This window comes from Epinephelus fuscoguttatus, linkage group LG8, assembly GCF_011397635.1.
Source record: "Epinephelus fuscoguttatus linkage group LG8, E.fuscoguttatus.final_Chr_v1".
In the NCBI taxonomy this organism is placed as follows: Eukaryota; Metazoa; Chordata; class Actinopteri; order Perciformes; family Serranidae; genus Epinephelus; species Epinephelus fuscoguttatus.
In genome coordinates, this window is record NC_064759.1 from 14853471 (window position 1) to 14874362 (window position 20892).

At 42.6% G+C, this 20892-nt stretch overlaps 1 protein-coding gene across 1 annotated transcript in view; it reads left to right on the forward strand.

The window, feature by feature from the left end:
- Positions 1-7668: 7668 nt before the first annotated feature.
- Positions 7669-20892, forward strand: part of LOC125893702 (glutamate receptor ionotropic, NMDA 2D) — a 69246-nt gene continuing 56022 nt past the window's right edge. Inside the window, exon 1 of the mRNA XM_049584558.1 lies at positions 7669-8203. The gene's annotated coding sequence lies outside the window, so the exon portion shown is untranslated. The remainder of the gene's footprint in view (positions 8204-20892) is intronic.

Consider the following 20892-nt stretch of genomic DNA (forward strand, 5'->3'; position numbering starts at 1 on the left):
CAGCCAATAAGCTTGTAGTGAAGTCTGTTGGTCAAGTTAGAATGACTGCAGATGGTGTGTGTGCTTGCTGCAGCAGGTGCTCCGTCTCTGCCGAGCCTTCTGTTTCCGCCCTCATGATGTACCAGTGTCAGATGATGGGTCACTGCTGCTGCTTGGCGCTGGTTATTTACATTATGATGGTGTATTTATGATGAATACAGTCCATCTGATGCTCGTTTTGTTTTTCACTGTTGCATCAATACAACAAATGCAGCCATAGCCAGTATCTCACTATCACTATCCTCATTCATATTTTAAGAAGCTACAAATTATATTCAACCACAAAATCAGCCTGAAAAGCTGCAAATCAGAACAGAGGTACAGAGAGTTTTGCATAGAGATGATACACCATCTCATCTAGTTGCATTGGTGTGAACAGGCAGGTTTTTAGAACGTAGCAGAAGGGCACATTCCAAGTATTTGCCTGTTTGAACTTGTCTCGTCGCAAATCTTAGGTCTTAACTGGGCTTGAGGATTTGCTGCTTTACCTTGTAATTATTTAAGTGTATATATTTTTTTATATTTTTTGTGTTCGTGGTGCTGAGATTTTTCTCAAAGTACATTTTTCTTATTCTACCTACAAACTTTTACTTGTAATGTAAATCACAAGGTTTTGGTAAAAATGTATGGGCGAACAACTGGATAAATGAGACTTTGATTATACTGCATGAGTTGTGTGAAAGTTTGTAAAGAGATTTTTTTTAGATATTTTTGGGGCCTTATTTGATAGGAGAGCTATAGCGTGAACCACTGCGCAAGCACACAGCCTGCTCTACCAGGTGAGCTAGTGGGCGCCCCAGTAAAGAGATGTTTTGATATATTTTTGCTGTTATTACACATGGTCCCACATTAATCAGTAAATCAATATGTTCGCCATTTTCTTTGGAGGCATGTGAGAAAAAGTTTTCTTCACCAATTCAAGGTAACACGCGTTACTAACTGATTAACAAATGGTCGATTTGTTGGTGAAGTATTCCTTTAAGTAAAGGATCCGAATACTTCCTCTGCGACCGGCTGTTTGCCGGGTAATTCTGCATTTATAAAAACAAATATTCATTGACAAATCTAGATTTACATTTGCTATTTAGAAAAATATTTCAACAGCGTAAAATGTTTCTGTGTATCTGTGTACACAGTATATGTGTAATTGTGTATATGTGTGTATTAGAGAGAGACAGAGGAAACCTTATTGTTTGACTGTTAGCTCAGAGCTAAACAGATGCGTAAATAGAGATAGTGGAGCCCAGTCACATCAGATTAGACCAAACAACAAAAATCAAACTGTCTGTCTCACTCACTCTCCCACGCACAAACACACACATGCTCTCACAGACAGAAGGTGGAAGTTGGAAAACAAACAGACAGCAGCGAAGCAATGTGCCTGGATAACACGTCCAGCCTTTAATAACCACAACAGGAAAACAGGCTCTCGCACTGTAGCTATCATGTAAATGTTCTGACGTTGTAGGTCTTTGTGCGCTACAGAAGCATACCGACACACACTGTGGAGTAAATACAGTGATGACGCATACCATCACATGCCTCATAAACCCTAATGTTACCACTCCAATATCTCCATAGGCCCCGGGCGAAACACAGAGGCCGCCATAGAGACAGGAAGGAAGAGAGAGAGCAGCACGCGGGCAAGCTGTGATGATGAATTGATTGATGAATGCAAATGAAGATGAATGCATGTGGCAAATGCAGATAACAAGAGGAATATGAAGAGCACAGCGGCTGGTTCACCTTTTCCTCGTAGCAGAAAATATGAATAGCTGATGTGTATCTGGCCTATTAATACCTCAGCAGTGACAGTGAACGCACCACTAAACCAGATATGGATCCCTTATCACAAATCGTATGACCCAGACACAGCAGCCACCAGTCTTCCTATACCATCTGGAGCTAATTACTGGACACGCAGATCTCCCTAATCACCCTACATCCTAACCTTTATTGCCATATGTGCCGAGTCCCCAAACTGACCGTAGATCAGTGTACATGTAGCAGCAGTTTATGTTCTTAATTGTTTGTTGTTTGTGAGTGGAGCATTGTGCCATTACAAAACATGCAGGGTAGAAACTGGTGTGTGCATGTGTGTGTGTTTGTGCAACTGTTTTAATAATGGATTCTTTTGAGTCAGTTTTCAAGCAAAAAAAAAAATAAAAATCCCAACATTCTCTTGTTCTCGCTCTTCAAAACCTTTCTCCGTCTTACATCATTGTACTGTAAACGGAATATCTTTTAGGTTTTAAACTGTGGGTCAGACAGAACTAATGAGATGTCTTCATGAGATTCAGTGAACAGTGATGGACACCTTCCACTGTTTCCACAATTAATCTGTGAACTGAGAACATAGTCAGTAAATTAATAATGAAAGCAATCCCTGGTTTCTGCCCTGTGCAGCTGTAAGTGCAACGTGAAGCCGACATGTTATGACCCAAGGGTGCGTGTGTGAGTCTAGATACCAGGGGCCAGATGCATGAAGGCTGTGTACGCACACAAACCATGTGTACGCCTTTTCCCACACATGAACTGGTGCTTATAAAGGGAGAATGTTGAAATGTGTGCACCTCATGCACAGCTGTAGCTGAGATAGCTGTGAGATGATGATGAGGAGATTAAATACATGCTTAGAGACAGATAACTTTGTTTGTTTGCCAATTTCCCTGATTGTGTCATTATTTTCACAGGCTACACAGCATTCTGTAAAATGTCAAAGGTGCATTTATAGCATTTAAATTACTCATTTTTTATTTACATCCATCTTCCTGTTAGTGGTAATTTAAGTTTATTGTTGTGAAGCACTTTGTGAGGTCAGTTCTAACATGAGCTCGATGAATGAATCATTAATTATCCTTCTGACGCTCAATAATAATGATAATTGACATTTCACCACGATGATGGTTTGCAGAAATGTGATGAATCAGTGGTACGGATGCTACAGATATCCACAGCCATGTGTAATAACAGCAGCTACAGCATCAATGGAGAACCTGGTTGATGTGAGGCAGTCAGTGAAGTCGCACTTTCTTTGCCGTATTTCTTATTGACAGATATAATGAGTGGTGGAGGGGCGCAATGATCAATATGCAAACGAATGTGTCAGGGCTTTTACACCCTCATGTGCCCAGTTCCAGAATAGTGGAGATTTTTAAAGAAGAATTAGGCGTACACACGGCATATTTCTGCTTTGTGAACTCACAGTTTTAGTTGTAAAGTACACAAAGTTTTATGGATCTGGCTCCTGGATGCATTTCTTATAGAGGATCTCTTCAGGGACGTGTGCAATTAGTCAGCTTGTTGATTAAACATTGCCAACCTCACTAGTCGGCTCCAGAAGTACTAGTAAATGTAACAATATCAAAATGAAATGGTTGGAGGCCAACACAAAAGCAAATATTATGTCATGAAGTGTTTTTCATGTTGATGGTAAAATAGCAAGATGCTTATTTTTCTGTACTTGGATCTCCTAATGGAACAGACTGTTCCATCCAACAGGCTATTTTTAAAACAAACATGAAGAAGTACTTGTGGTTAGAGTTGACAGTTCACCTTTGATTTAGGAAATTCTGACCATAGGCATGGAGTTTAAAGGGGGACAAGTAGGTTTAAAATTGGTTTATAATTATTTATAATTAGTATATTTCTATGTATGGTTTGTTGTTACCATGGAGGAGCACTTTGTAAATAAGTGGTTTTAGTAATGCTTTTAATTAAGTGCTGTCCTTTTGGATTTTTGTGTCACGATACTCTTTTTAGTCATGCCTTTTAATTCTTCACAATAATCAATTCAAATCAAATGTTCGCCGTGCCGCCCAGGACAAGAGTTGGAGAGGGACACAAAGATGACATGTTGGAGAACCAGATCGGTTTGGCAGTATTTTGATTTTATTTTGTGAGTGGACGTGATGTTTTTAGGATAATCTTCATATTGCCACACATTTCAGCGGCATTTAAAATACGATTTGGTGATTGAAAAATGTGATTAACGATTTTAAATGGCTCTTATATGCATTATTTAAAACAATCCTTAACTTTATAGATTAAATTGTGCACAATTTTGATTGTTTTCTGAGTTGTCTGAGGTCCTGTTTATACGACAACGATTTCAAACGAAAAGGGTAAACTTTGGTTGCGTTTTGGCTGATCGCTTACACAACAAATGCAACGTTTTGAAAGCTGGTTCCAGAGTGCAGTTTTTTTGAAACAGCATCGTCTCCAATGTCATGTAAACTCACAATATGCTGTTCATCTGAAAACGGAGACTTTTAGCACATGGGCATTACGACAATGGCGGACTCCCAAGCTCTGTTTGTGCTGCTCACCCTAGTGAATTTATCAACGCTTCTTCAGCAAAGTGCAGATTTACTGTAGCAACTCCACCTCGTTGTCCGTCCAGAGAAATGTTCATGCAGTTGCCATTTTGTTTGTTTATGCGTCACCACTCTGTAGAAGGAAGCGCATGTGCACAGATGCGTGTTGTTCCATTACAAAGTCACGCAGCCAACTACCAGCCTGGCACGTATCGTATACTACAGTGTTTTTGGTCAGTTTTGCAGACTGCAAGACTAGTGGGTTGCGGTCCAAAAGTGGATCGCAAGTCCTTTCGAAATGGACTGCAGGTGACTCGCAAACAATTCAAGTTTGTAAAAAACACACTTTATTTTGAAGTGCAGTGTATTGCTGGCACAGTGCATTTATTTTCATGTGCTGTTTCTTGCTGTGGAGTGAGTGACTAACGAACAGTTACGTAACAGAGACAGCAAACTAGTTTGACGACAAACACAATCACAAGTATGACACTGAATGTATTAAACTGTGTGGACCTTGAGCTATCGACCAAGGAGAAATCTGGATCCTGTGGCTGGACCAGTTGGGAACCACTGGTCTAAAGTTCAAACCTCTGCTTAAACATCAGGAAAATTCGTCATTAGTAATATCTTTAGATCTTAGTATGACGTACTTACACTGTGTGTGCTTTCAGAATCTGTGTTGTGTGATTGTTTCTAATCAGTGTATTGTCTTGTCTTGTATGTGGAGCCACGTCGAAGAAGATTTTCTGTTACGACAGACAATAAAGTTTTCTGAATCTGAATCTGAATCTTTTAGGCTCTCTTAGAACGTCTGGAGAGCAGGGATCTTCTGGTAAACATGTCGATGTATGGATCCATACTGTAAGACTGCTGGGAGCCGAAACCTGACAGCTTTACTGCTTTACAATTTACGTCTAAGTAGAAACCATGACTTGAGACTGACATGACTTATGACTCTGCTGACTTTCAGAATCTGTAGCTGCGTTCTCTGTGGTGCTTTGTGACTACTACTTTGTATTAGAATGCCTTTTAAACATGATCACTATTGTTGCCTGATAGATTTCTCCTGATGTGATCGAACACCAAGAACTTCATCTTTCAGCGTGTGTGACTTTGCTCACTTTCACCTGTAGGATCCCACAGGCAGTGGTGATCCTAGACTCTGCCGGCCCCAGGCAGAGAAGCCCATTGATGACCATTGAGGTCATACGGTAGCTAGAAGGGGAGCTACTTAGGGGGTTTTGGGGCAGCAGCAGTGCACTGTATAGTGCCTTTATGGGAGGTTAAAGAGACTTTATAGTTGTCATTGCAAAATGTGCCAATATAAGTGGCCACTGGGGCTCCTTTTCCCAAATTATTTTGTCTGGTTTGCCTCTCCTGATGGTGCACCCCTGCCCACACTTGGATTTAAGGGCAAGTTCACCAACTTAATCCAACTAATCAGTGCTTATCTCACCTGTGCTGATATTTAGCGCTACAGACAGATGTGGTTTGTTTGCTCAGGTTTAGAGATCCTCATCTCTGAGATTTCTGCCTCGCTGTCAAGAGTTTTTACTGGAGCTACGTATGAAAACTATGACAACTGTTGACAGCTTGTTCTGTGGATTATCCGGAGTAATGAGGACACTGTTTTTGGAAAGAGATGTTGAATTTTTTAAAGACTAATTTTTCAATCCTGTGAGAAGCAGAAGCGAAAATTCCAGTCAGCTCTGTTGTAGTGTGGAGACAGAGACACTGTATCTCAAATCCAGGGGAAAAACACCCAAAAGAATGCATCAGCTGGAAATACGTTTTGTTTTATTTTACATTTTTGGTAAATTGATACTTTAGGAATGATGACGACAGGAGACATGGATCCCTTGATATTTAAAATGTACGTTTTCTTTTATTTTGACAAAATCAGATACATTAACATCAAAAACTGATGCAGAAAATGCACAAATTTACTAAATAAAAAATGATGAATGAATGAAATGATGTGTTTCGAAATTTTCTGGAGGAAGACCCCCTGTTTCATATGTTCACGCCCAACGTAGAAACGAAATCTATGCCACACACACACTATAGTGACCTATCTAGAGGCAAAGCCTAGCAATGAATGAGTGTTGTGGAGACTGATGCAGGTTCCACAGGACAAATCTTTCAAAGCCTGGTAAAGGGGACATCTGGCTTTAGGCATTGATCCCACTGCGCGCGCGCGCGCGCACACACACACACACACACACACACACACACACACACACACACACACACATGAACCTATATACCCAAATACTGCAGCTCTGTGTATTGCTTGGAGTCAGCCTCATATTGATGATTGTTCAATTAGATTGAACTGAGGTGTGCGTCCATCATTTACCAAACCTCCGGGGGCCAAAAGACACATTTCTATCAATACAGTGAGACCTTTGCTCGCCCTGTCCCTGCAGCACTTGTTCCATTTAAGCACTCGGTCCATCTCTGTCTGTGTGTTTGTATATACTGTATATGTGTTTTTATCTGTGTGTGTGTGTGTGTGTGTGTGTGTGTGTGTGTGTGTGTGTGTTCCCGAAATAACAACAACAACAACCCGAGGTCTGATGAAAAGGTTAAACCCCAATAACCAGAGCATTTACTGAGTCTGCTGGTGCACAGTCTGCTGGTGATGAGGCTAACTATTGCTCCATTGATTAGTGCTGACACAGAGGAAGAGGGAGGATGACTGAGGCGAAGATAACAACACATCCCCAAATTTATTGTACTTCACAGCTGAGAGAGATTCACCTTCCTTTGGATGAAAGAGAATAGTAAACAGAACATAATCCAGCACAGCCTCCTGTAGCATCTCATACTTCAACAAATGGTTATGAAAAGTTACTCCGTTATAAATATTTCAGCGCTGAAGCCAGCACGCGAGGAGTTCACTAACTGAGGCTGATGCTCTCTGCAAAGCTGCACACACATGGTCACTGACATGCTGACATGTAGTTTCCCATTCGCACACGCGCGCGCGCGCACACACACGCACGCCGCATCAGCTCTCCATGCAAAGACGCACCGGGCAGGGTGACACTCACATGTGGATCCACAGACGCTGGTGTGGCGCCTCCGTTTTGCTTGGAGAAGCAGAAAGAGGCGATAGGAGGCAGGAGGAGGAAAAAAGGCAGGACGGCGAGGGAGGGAGCCAGAGATGGATGGATGGATGGATGGAGGAGAAGGGAGGGGAAATGCGGAGGGACGCAAGGGAGGAGGGGGTTGGGGGTGGTGGTGGAGGGGGGGCAATGAGAGGGCTGAGTGGTTCTAGTAAATATTTATATTGCAGTATGATACGCGCGAGAGTGAAAGAGGGAGAGAGGGGAAAGGCAGAGAGAAAGGGGGGAGATATAGAGCGTCCATCCCTTTATTAATTTTATTCCGGACCGCTAAGTTTAGCATTCAACACGTGTCGCCAGTGATGGAGAGAGGCAGGGAGGGGGGGAGGAAACGGGAGAGAGGGAGAGGGAGCGAGAGAGGGAGGTTGACGGTTGCTAGGTGACGGGGCGCATATACTGAATTTTAACAAAAGAACAGGGAAAGAGGGAGAGGGAGAGTGTGTGTGTGAGAGAGAGGAGAGGAGAGAGGGAGGGAGAGAGGTAAAGAGAGAGATCGGAGAAATTGAATACATGTAGAACATATATATATTTAGATATATATATATATATATATTCTCCCCCCCTGCGCGTGTGTCTGTGTGCGTGTTGTGGTGGCGGCGGCGGCGGCGGCTGGAGAAGAGGGGGGGGACACCCGCAAAACGGATACCTCAAAAAGGAAGGATGTGAAAAAGGATGGAGGGACGCAGGAAAAGAGGGGGGACAGGCTGGTGAAAAACAGTAAGTACATTTATTTTCAATGATATTTGCAGTGCGGAGGCATTTTCCCCCTGTTCTCCGCACACACGCACACACACACACACACACACACACAGAGACGCACACAGACTCTGTACTGCTTAGATTAATTGCGGCTCGGGCAGTGAGAGGGTGCTACGCGTCATTGAGACAGGAATAAGGGGCTCGGGTGTCGGCATCTGTACGGTCCGTGATGGAGAGATGGATGGCCGGGGGATGGAGAGGTGGACGCGGCCGGCGCACCGGGGCTTTGACCCCTCTGTCATTGCTGCGCCTGGAAAACTCACAAGCCTCTTTAACGCATAGGTTCCTCTCAGCAGCAGCCGGCATACATATTCCGACATGCACTCACAGATTACCGGCAGTTCAATTAATCATATAGACCAGAAACCTTTAGGCTATGATTTTGTCTGCCAGGAATCTTCTATGCATTATTAATAAAGACAGAGTTTGGGTTCCGTTTAAGTCTTTAAACACCGGCGCTGGCTGCAGTTTCCCCCTCACTCTGCTGCGGATGTATTAATTGAGGTGATCATATCTGTTGATGCTCATTTTCTCAGGCTGCCTGGTCAATGTTAGTGCGTGAGTGTCTGCCTTTTTGCTCGTCTTATAGAGCCACCGCAAGACTGCCGATCAGTTTTTCCCCTCTTGATCTATTTATATCCCGATACGCTGAATATTTGGGCGTATGGCAGCACACACAGTTTTATCCCTCTGTTGCCACCGAGGAATCTTCCCCAACGGGCTGACTTGCCTCAAACACTCTCAGACAGCTGGAACAGGCGGGTGTTTTTTTTCTCTCGTCTTCCAGCTGGGTGAAGAAGGAGTGTGTGAGAGATTTCACTTTGTAGGTAGATTTTTTAAATTTGCAGCCCCTGTGGGCGCCCAAATAACTTTTGTTTTTGCCTTGCACTACTTGAATATGGAGAGAAGTGAATAACAGGCGCAAATACACACCACCAGCAGCAGCACCACCACCACCATCATCAGCAGCAGCAGCAGCACTCCAAAATAAAATAAAATTTAAAGGCCTTGGACTACTGAGACCACCAAGGGAGAAGACCATACCATTGACCTGTAAAATGGAGCAGCACAGTGTTGCTTCTCGCACAGATTTGCTGCAGTGATTGGGAGTGCAAGATCAAATTTATTGGCCTGCACCGTGAGGCCACTGAATGCATTTATCCAGATGGAAATTGGAATTAATGTGTTGTTCTCCCCTGTTTCTGCGGGGTGTTTCAGTGGTCTCAGCTCTCTCCTCTCTCTCTCTCAGCTGATATCCATTTCAATCAGCTCTTTCACCCACAGGTGACATGCTCCGTTCAGTTGATCATCTTCCCCTTCGTGAGCAAGCCCTGTGAAATGTACACACATGCGTACTGCAGCGTGGTGCATGCACTGCTGCCCGTAAAGTATTGCCTTCAGTGTCAGCCCCCCTTCTTTTCTTTTTTTTCTGCCGATCTGTCGTACAGTTGCCCTGAGAGATCTGTACTGTACCAGCTGTGAGTAGGGGTAGACAGGAGGGGAGGGGAGGGAAGAGGAGAGGTGATGAGAGAGACAGAAGGTGTGGAGGGAGAGAAGGTGTGAGGAGGAGGAGGAGGAGGTGGAGAGAAGGCATAAGGGGAGAGCCGGGGTGAGAGATTGGAAAAAGGAGCAGAACGAAGAGGAGAGTAAGAAAGGGTTGGTTGGAATTGAATATCAGAGGGGGGACATGGTTGGGAGGCGCAGGAGAAAGAGATGAGACGGAGAGAGTCAACATTTGTGTGCTTGTTTTCTCCAACCCCCTGCTCTTCATCAATTTCACCTCATTGATTCATTGACTTTTGCACAGAAAACCTTCAAGCTTAGCTCAATCCCCCCCTCGCTTGTCTCTCTTTTCTTCTGCCAATCCCCCTGTTTCTTCTTGCCTCAATCCTTTCCGTCTCTTCTCTCACCCCTTGCAACCTGTGACTTCCTCTGCACAGTTTCCTTTTCCTCTCTCCTTCTCCCGCCTCCCCTTTCATCATGTGTTTGATGCAACATTAGTGGATAGTTTCCTCAATCCTGCCGCCCACCCAAAACCCCTCTCCCACCCTCTCCACACGTTGCACCCAGTGTTCTTTTTAATACCACTAATTAAGGTAAAGCTCGTTAACATAGAACATCAATTAGTGTTTAACGAGATCAGAGGCTGGTGTTTTGGAGCGATTACAGTACTCCCCTCTCCCGGTGTTCCTGTCTGGACTCTACTCCGGGTTGTGTTGATGAGCATATTCGCTTTGGCCCTGGAGCGATGGCGAGGCAAGGATTTTTCTACATGTGGTGGCAGTGTGGGTGTCATGTGGCGTGGGTGGTTTTGATCAGTTATTTAAATGTAGTATTGTGTTACATAAAATTCTTGGAGGGGTTATTCACACTAAAAATCAAACTCATCAACTAGAAATATTTATTTTCCCAAATAACATCTCTGACTGATGCTTGTTAAATAAATCTCTATAATTTCAAGAAAGAATGCCTCCCATTGAAAGCAGCAGGGGACACAATTTATCAGATTCACTCTTCTCTAAAATTAAGCACTGAATTGCACTTAAGTCTAAATTGCCCACTATAGTTGTCTTCTTTAGTGATGCAGGCTTTTATACATTCGATGCAACAGTTAGAACCGAACTTTTATCACACATCTGTGGCTGAACATACAGGTTGAAATAAATGTCAGACAGTGGACAGTTTATTCTCTCTCTTATAAAGACTGAAGACTGTAAAAGTTTAGAAATTCTGAACAGTTAAGGTTGCTTGAGTGACAGTAACGTTCGGCTGCTGATGTGTGTCAAGTGAATTTGACGTAGTTGTAGGTTTCGTTGGGCAACGCAGGGGATACCCCAATATTTAGAACATGTGCATTTGTCTAATAAAAACAAGACAGTTGCAGAGGATTTTCATGTTGACAAACTTAAAGACATGTACACCATTAATTGATGCAGAAAAGCCACAAATTAGTCCATAAACATTCACCAGAATGCAGGAAATTAAGTGCTTGATGCTCAAGATTTTCTGGCGATGGGCCCCCAAACACCCCCAAATTGAAACTAAACCTTTGCCCTTGCCCTTTGAAGACACCTGGGGTCTATAAGTTGATTAATTGATTGCTTGATCAACAGAAAAATATTTGATATTCAATCAAATGTTTCAGAAATCTTTTGTGTAAAAGCAGAGAAAAAATGCCAAATATTTTCTGGATCCATCTGCTGTTTTCCGCTTTATATCACTTAACTGAATATCTTCCAGCTTTGGACTGTTGATCGGACAAAACAAGACATTTGAATGCATCACCTTGGATTGTAGGAAGTTGTGATTGCATGTCTTTTTTGACATTTCGATGACTAATAGATGAATTACTTGCAGACTAATCAATAATAAAAAAATATGTCAGTTGGGACCATACATATAGTGGTAGATAGGCAGGCGTGAACAGAGAAGACTCGTGAAGACTCTTTTATTACTGCATGTATTCAAGGAAGTATTTCACTGCTGGAAGGATGGCCTGTTTTATAAAACCAGGCTCTGTGTGTAGTAGAGAGATACAAGTACTTTTAGAATAAAATTGGGGCCTCATGATCAGAGAGAAGAGAGAAAAGGGGCTGTGGCATTTGCTTTTACTCGAGGTAGAAAACCTACAGCAACCAGAATGCACTGCACCGCACCAGATGAGTAAACATTCCCCCTGGTGGGTGACTTTATGCAGCTTGGCCGTTTTGACACAGGAGACAATATCTCAGCCGGCTGGTTGCAAACAATTTCGAATAACAGTTAAACAGTTTCTGTTGGGGGTCATGGAGGAAATGGATACCTATCCCAGCTGACACTGGGCGAGAGGCGGGGTGCACCCTGGACAGGTCACCAGACTATCACAGGGCTGACATGTAGAGACAGACAACCATTCACACTCACATTCACACCTACGGACAATTTAGAGTCACCAGTTAACCTGCATGTCTTTGGACTGTGGGAGGAAGCTGGAGTACCTGGAGAAAACCCACGCTGACACGGGGAGAACATGCAAACTCCGCACAGAAGGGCTCCCCCACCCTGGATTTGAACCAGGAACCCTCTTGCTGTGAGGCAACAATGCTAACCACTGCACCACCATGCAGCCCTAGTTTAACAGTAAGCAAAAAGATGTTTCTGAAAACATTTTAGGTGAGAAATTGGCCACGCAGTAACAGAATCTTACCGTGTATTTGTTTAGCACTACTTAGGTTTACAGCTTGATTGGAGTTTGGTTTGAGTTTGAGAATGACAGAGAGAGGGATGTAGGTCTCTCTCGATCCACTTCTGTACTCCTTGTGGCGTACGAAAATGCAGAGGTACAACCTTTAGTTTGAAGAACGCCCCTAGAGCAAGAGAAAATCGTATGTCATCTACAAACCATTTTAGAACATTGCAGAGAAAAGTTGCAGTGGTGTGAACTGGCCAGCCTGAGCTCGACTCAAGCTGACTGATGGTGTCACCTGCAACTCCGCCAGTGGCTGGTTTTAGAACGTAAGGCACATCGCCTCTTTCTACAGCCAATCAGCTTGTAATGAAGTCCGCTGATCAAATCAAAATGACTGCAGATGGCATGTTCATTTACTGGGACAGGTGCTCCGTCCCCGCCGAGCCCTCTGTTTCCGCCCTCACTGTATACTGGTGTTGGGCTGTAGGTAGCTGCTGCTGCTTACTGTATGAGCTTATGCCCTGGTTATTTATATTATTGTGGCGTATTTATGATGAATACAGTCCATCTGATGCTCGTTATGTTTTTTGCCGTTTCATCACTAGTACAAATGCAGCTGTAGCCAGTATCTCACTATCACTATCCTCATTCATATTGTAAGAAGCTACAAATTACATTCAACCACAAAATCAGCTTGAAGAGCTGGAAATCAGAACAGAGGAACAGAGAGTTGTTGCATAGAGATGATACACCGTCTCATCTAGGTTTTCAGAACATTGCAGAACGGCGCATTGCAAGTAGATGCATGTTTCAGCTCGTCTCGTTGGGAATCTTTGGTCTGAGCTGAGCTTGAGAGATGAGCAGGGAGATCTAAGTGCTGCTAAGAAGGAGGGAAGTTACTGTTGTTGGTGTGCACATACTACCCACATTGTTGAAATTATTTTAAAGCAATGTTGTGCTTAGCAGTGGCCATATTTAAAGGCTTTAATATATTCTGATTTAACAGTAGCTGCTATGGGCAAAAAACTTTCATGGTAACATTAGTGAAGGTACAGCAAATCTCTGCTGATAGGTTCTGTCACAGCTGCCAAGCTATCAGTGACAACTCAAAGTACCGACCACTAATTGGATGTAATAGTGACATTATGATGTATTTCATTGTGACAAGCTGCAGGAAAAACAAAAATGATCTTGTTCCATGAAGAGAAACTGGGCATCATTTGTGAAGCTCGGTTCACCACAAGTTTCCGGAGTCTCTAAGAGAGGAAGAAGAAGAGCTGCATTCAGACACTGAATTATAGCAGTAAGCAACTGCTGGGAGAGGTACAAGTGGGTGTGATTAAAATGCAGTTTTTCAGAGTGAAGTATGGTACAGTATGGCAATAATCAATATGAAAACAGTTATTATGCTGCAGAAACTTAGAGACAACTTTAGCATCATCTGAACTCCACATCTGAGGGTTTCTTTTCAGCGAGGTGGCAGCTGCTGTGGTTTAGCAACCCTGAGGTGCCGCCCCCGGCCCAGTTACAGCCCAACTCTGGGCCGGGATGAGCAAAGACAGTCAGACGCATACTGTAGAAAAAAATGACAGGAAGTCATTTAACAAACAGGTGGAGACGGAAACAGACAGACATATGGACAGGCTGGCGGGGAGACACGTTCATAAACAAAATCACACAGACAGGTACGGACGCACACAACAGTGAGGGAGAATTTAGCGTGCACTGCTTGAACACAGTTGCTATCAAACAGGTGCACACACACACACACACACACACACACAAACACACAAACCTGAGCCAAAGCCCCGCGGCTTGTTTTGGGAATACAAGTCTGGAGGCAGCTAGCAGGCACACAGCTTCACATGGCTGCATGCAATACACAGTCACACACACACTCTCACAAAGTACATTCAGGCAGATACCCATGGGTATGCAGTCAGACACACACTCACTGAGAGCATACCCAAAAATACACACACAATGAATAGCGTATTGCACGCAAACACACACACGAGTAGCAGTTTTGGATGAGAGAGGACCTTGGGACCTTGCCCATGGGATCCACACACTTACAGAGACGGCACTGTATATATACATTTGAGTGCACACCACATAGACACACACACAGCGAAGGAAAAGGAGGATGAAGAAAAATAATGAAAGCGGGTGGAGCGATGTGCAGAAATGTTTTGCGGCGCGCAGCGTTTTGCAGCAGTGTGGTGTGGTCCTTCATGATGATGGATGGGGCAGGAAATGACAGCATAAGTGGTTATTAAAAAGAGGAAATGGGAGCATTTATAAAAACTAGCCTGTGTCCCATGTCTGCGGCCCATGTCGCATGTCACCCTGGGCTGCTGTGTCATGCCTCCTGATCTGTGAGACTTCCCTGCGCTGCATGAGGGCCAGCTTTGTTAAAACCCTTTGTCATTCTCTTCTCAAAGAACCCAGGCGCTGGCATTTATAGCAGGCTTTGTGCCGGAGTGACTGTGCCGGATTTACGAGGTGCAGGTACCAGGTGCAAAGTTGAACCTGTTTCGTTGCCTTATCACTTCATATAAAAATAGCTTTGCTCCATTTTCTTTCAAGTTTGAATGTGGAATTCCTTCATAACCAGGTGCCGACTATACAGCTGTTACAAATGCAAATATGTGCGTTTGCACCTGAATGGAATTTGCACAGCGTGTTATCTACAGTACAGCAAGGAGGGGAAGACAAGGGGAGGAAGAGGGAACGTCAGCGCGGAGATGGAAGAAAGCCTCTGATGAAGATAGTTTGATGTTCCTGGGTTTGTTTTAATGTGCTTCATTTCTGCATGTAAATAGCTTCTAAAACTGGCCTTTTGATTGGAGACAGTCTCGCAGATCCTCTCCTCTTTCTTATAATTTTTTGACACAGAGAAGAACGAAATGTACAATATGCTTTGGATGCAGGTAGTCTGACTCGGGGTCGGGATTCATTTGTTCTCAAATCAGGTTGTGATGTTTCATTATTCAAATTAGACTTTTTTTTTCCTCGCGTTGAAGCCTTCTTTAGTTTATCTCGTGAAAGGTGATTAGGAGTGAATGCTCTCTTTTCAATTATGTAAGAGTAATTTCAATCTAATTTTTTTTTTGAACGAGCCAATAAATGACCCAAACCTTGGTCTGGTGCTGATCAGGCTCATCAAGTTGATTGTTATGTGATCTGCTCAGTGTTAACTGAGGCATATTCTCTATCAAAGGCTGCAGCTTCGGGAAATAAGAGACACTCATTCACACATTTTTGCACCGAGCAGTGATGGGAAGCAGCGAGGAGATCAATTGTTGGCACTGGATGCTCAGTGACATCCATCCCCAAATATTACGACGGCTGATTACAGTTCCCATCACACAGTTGTCCAAAGGTAGTGTCGTCCTGTGAAGGCGGTTAGATGTTTTCTGAGTCAGTATGTATGCATGTGTCATGCTTCTGTGTGATTTCAGACACATGATAATGTCGACTCATCATTTTTGGCTGAGTGATTAAATCAGGAAAACCTGTCGTCATTGCAACTCAGGAGCTTTGGCATGTTATTCCAATGTAGTTAGTCACACCATATAAATAAAATGAAGCTTAATTAGCCGTATTTACTGTACTACGTACATTAAGCGGTTCATTACCAAGTAAACCAGAGGTGAACAAAAAAAGCTTATTCTTAAGTTGAGTTGATTGTATTAGTGTTAACATAGGATTTTATGTAAGGGATTACTGAGGGCAAGCGTCACCGTCTTGCACCACTGTGTCTGCAGTAATGACCCGCTCGCTGTATGTTATCCTGCTCATGGCACCGTTGTTTACTAAAGAAATCAATCATTTGACACAAAATATGGTTTTGAAAATGATTTCATGATTTTGAAATGTATTTCTTTTCTCTCTACGATCATAACTGCATCCATAAAAATTCATAGCAGCCTTGTAAACCAGAAAAAGACGACACTTAAAATATTTTAATTAGAGTTGGGCGCAGTTCACATTTGAACTGGTGCCTGTAATTCAGTACCAGTAACCAATGGTACCTTTTACAGTAGTTTCTTTCTCTTTATTGACAAAAATGCAATTTCTGAAGAAGCTGCAGGGGTGACATCGTACTGTATACTATAAAGCAATGCTGCTCTTTTCTAATCACACATGGAGCTAATCATTTAAATCTGTCTGCCTTTTTGCTTGTGTGTGTGTTTGTGTGTGAGCGTCTGCTTGTCGTGATACAAGGCCACTACTAAAATAATACAGAAAAGAACATAGACCTAACACCGAAACTATTGTCGCAAATCTGCGCTGTAAAGATAATTTTGGCTCGCTAGGAAGCCGACGGAGTAGCCGACTACAGTAAGTGGCTGTGGAGCTTCGTGGCCAGCGGCTCCACAGTCCTCTGTTTCTGTTTTCAGAGCTCCATGGCTGTTCTCAAGGCTTTAGGGTGCTTCATGGCATGTTCTCACCCAGATGAGTGCTCAGATACTGAAATTTGGCACCAGTGGATTTAGATAAATTGCAACCCGGTAGTAACTTTTAGCATTTGAGAAGTAAATGAAGAGCTGTCATCTATTTCTGAATAGTTTCAGATGAACAAACTCTCTCTTCATGATATTTTGAAACAAGAAAATAAAAAATATAACAAAGATAAAGCCAAAATTTTCCAAACATTGAAATAACTCAGGTTCCTCACATTCAATTTCCAGGGGTCATAGTAGACGAAAAACTAACCTGGAAATACTTGGGAATAACTTGGAAATGAAGTCAATTGGTACCTTAAGTAGAGCTTAATTTACCCTCGTATTTTGTATTGTAATACTACTTGGGCTGCCACATGTCCCACATATCTCAAAGACAGTTTTCTTTTAATTCAAAAGACATTTTTGAGAGTAACTAGCTTTGCTAAAAAAAATACAAATCATCTGCTTCTCTTTTTGGAAAATATAAACTTTTATCCATTTTTATTGTGAACATAAACCAGACTTGTGTATTCATGTATAAATATGTACATCTCACTCATGACTTGCTGAGTGTTTTCAGAACTTTTTAAAGTCTTCCTCAGACATTCACTCATATTCCTCAAGACACTCTAAGGACCTTTATCCTCCAAATTGTTGGACTTCTTTTGATCAATATCCATTGAAATACAGAGGACCATCTTTCTGGAACAACCCTCCTCTATCTCTACAATCATCACCTACATTATAGTTATTCAAAAAACATCTGAGAGGGACTCTAATTTGCAAAAAAATGTTAACACTTCATTCACACAACTTTTTTGTTGTTGTTGTAAATTGTTCATCTTTAGCAATCTTGGACAACATCTTAGTCTAGAGCTCTTATTCAACCATGCAATCTTCCTTGTTATCTTTTTCTTTTCATGTATGATTGTTGTTATTTGATTGGGGAGGTATCGTCATGTGGTATTTTTGGCTTCTAACCTCGTCCTTTTAATTTCTTTTTCCTGTATTTTCTATACATGTATGTGCAAATAAACTGAACTAAGCTATCCTCGGCTTGTAAACCAGCTGGTACCCTTGAAAGAACCCAACCTAATTACGATATCCAAACTGAAAGACGACATCCAGTCTCATATCATGATATCAGTATAATATCGATATACTGCCCTGTCCGTCCAATTAAAATGGCGTACTTAACCAAACTGTCAGATGGTGGCTTTTTAGCCATTTTAGCTTTTTTTTTTTTTTTTTTACACACTTGAGTAGTTCTTTTCTTCAAGTAGAAAATCCTAGCTGTCAGAAATTTCTGATATCTCATGATATGAACAGTTTTCCCTCCCGGCTGCTCGTAATTACGCGCAGCACAATACGATGTGAAAGAGCCATAAAGAGCTGTGGCCATCTCAGACTACTGAACACCTCTCTGATGATGAGATACTGTTGCTTCATGTGTCAAGACTTGAGAGATATTTTATATTTGTTGCTGTGAAACAAACAGCACAGGATTAATGGGCTTCTGTCTTTGTGTGAAGACAACACAGTGGGGTTCTGACATTCCCTTCACTAACCTCTCATCACCTTCTACTCTTGAGAATCATCTGAGGCTGCGCTGAGGAAAAAAAAAAAAAAAAAAAAAAAAGCTTCACTGGTCTCAATCCTCAGATTCCTCTCCCTCTGTCGGGCTTCTGCCTGCATGGGAGTGCATTTCCTGAGCCAAACTGATCCACCAACGTTTATAGGATAGACTGACAGAAGTGTTTCTAACACCTTTGCTTATGAGCGGGGGCAGAGCCAGATGTGCTGTGAACGCAGCTGAAACCTGTGCACAACATTGTGACATTGCAGCGTTAGGTTTTAAGCAGACACAATCCGGCTCGACTTCAGCAACATGTGGCATCTGCTGCTGAAGGAGACTTCCTTGCTGTTTCCCTCCCATTCTTAAATGTTTGGGTGTGCGTGTGTAGATGTGATCCGCGCACATTCCTCCATACGTTTAACGTCTGCTTGTGTGTGACCTTGTACAAAGGCGCGATAGTTATCAGCGAAGGTTTCCCACACCAGTTTAATCTGTTTATCCTCAGAATAAGATTGTGAATCATTACTATGCAGAGCTAGGTGCTCCTTCTTCTGCCGAGAGTCTCGAGCAGCTTCCTAGTTTGTAGTTGTTACAGAATGTTTCACCTTACGGGTCCTGAAGGGCTGCAATGTCGGCTGCTTTTCATCTTGCTCTTTTAATTAGTGACTGATTTAGATCTGGCTAGGTGATCCCAGTGTCTGGCCAATCAATGAGGGAATTAATGGAAGCGCTGGTGCAAGCAGAGTGGAGCAACACAGTGGCGTTGCGACAACTGGCTCAAAATGGAATGAGAAAATAATCCATTTAACATTATTGTTAAAAGAAAAACTGAGCATTTGCTCCGTGCTTTAACATGATTTCACTAAATTTTGAACATTCTCAGAGTTATTTCGACCGTCTCGTCCCATCTGCTGAGAATCTTTCATCCAATTTGTTCCTGATTTCAATCTCAATGCTTGCATAAAAAACCCCACAACAATCAGCCAAGCATTTCATTCATGAATGTACAGTACATTATGTAAATGCACAGCGGGAATGCATGTTTATTCTTAGATGATTGCGCTGCATTGATAGCGCTGTGATATTGAAGCTATTTTCCCCCCCAAACACAAAGCCCTCAGAGTTTCTGGATGCCTGTAAGAGGTTGAGCAGTGACAAATTATTCCTTTTAAAACAAACATAATAAGATAATCCCCCAGGTCGTGCGTTGTAATCTTGACGGAGGATTCGGGAAGAAGAGCAACTAAAGAAAACAATTTATATGTATATTAAATTCAGTAAATTATGTGGTTAGAGTCAACCTGGGACCAGAGGGGGGCCGGCCAGGGAGCAGCGCTGCAGTCCTCTGCTCCCAGCTGTATTAGATGTCAGGTGATGAGGCGGGGGGATGAAATATTCTTACTCCTTGGCCAGCCTTAAAGTAAGCACTTATATTATACAAGCATTGGCAGTGGGCATACAAACTATGTAGTCTCCTTATAAAACCATTTTTATTCATTCAAGTCAAGTAAGTATAGGCCAGTTAGGCTTATTGAAATAATACCCAGCACTCTGTCGCGTGAATTCCTGATGCAAGATCCCCAGACGCTGGCCTTTCCACATGAAAGGATATGACCCCACTGATATTTATGTCTCAACACTCATGAGGGTAGTAAACCATTTGTAGCTGTTTTCTGAATGGATGTGTAGGTGTGTAGGTGTGTGTGTGTGTGTAAGGGAGGGAGACGATAAAATAGAGACAGTCTTGAAATATTTCTGTGCATCATTCACACACAAATTGACGTTGTTTATGCAGCCTGTATAACCGAAAATATAGTGTGTATGCGCGAGCGTGAGCTTGCAGTGTCCTGAGGATTAAATGAATGACAGGAGGTTGAAAGATAAAACACACACACACACAAACTCACGCACAAACAAAGTGGAGAAAAAAACCTCAAGATGCCAAGGCTGTATTACAAAGCAAAGTGAAACAACTGACAGGCCTTTATTTTTATCAGCTGATTCCTCTCTCAGGTTACACAAGTTCATTTTCGAGCATTGCTGCAGTGACTAGACGTGCGAGGCTGTATTAAAGCAAAATTAAGCACATTCTCCAATTAGATAATTATATACTCTGAGCTTTGGAGAGATGAGATGTGGTAATGTCAAATATTTCAGTAATAATCATCCGTAATGATGTGATTTCCAGTCGCTGCTCCTCGCGTCTCGTGTTTGAAAAAAGCACAGTGGGTAGCACTAAGACGTTTTCTTTTTTGTTGAAAAATGAGGTCAGAGAATTGTTAGTGCTACAGTGTGGCAGCGTCCAGGGTCAGCTTCATCTCATTTCCATCAATCCATAGAGGGAAGAGAAACAAGGAGTGTCCTCCCATTCAAATAATGAAATTCATTCTCTGAACGTACAGAAGCGAAGTCCAATTAATCGACACTGTCTCTTGGCAAAAGTGTTTAATCC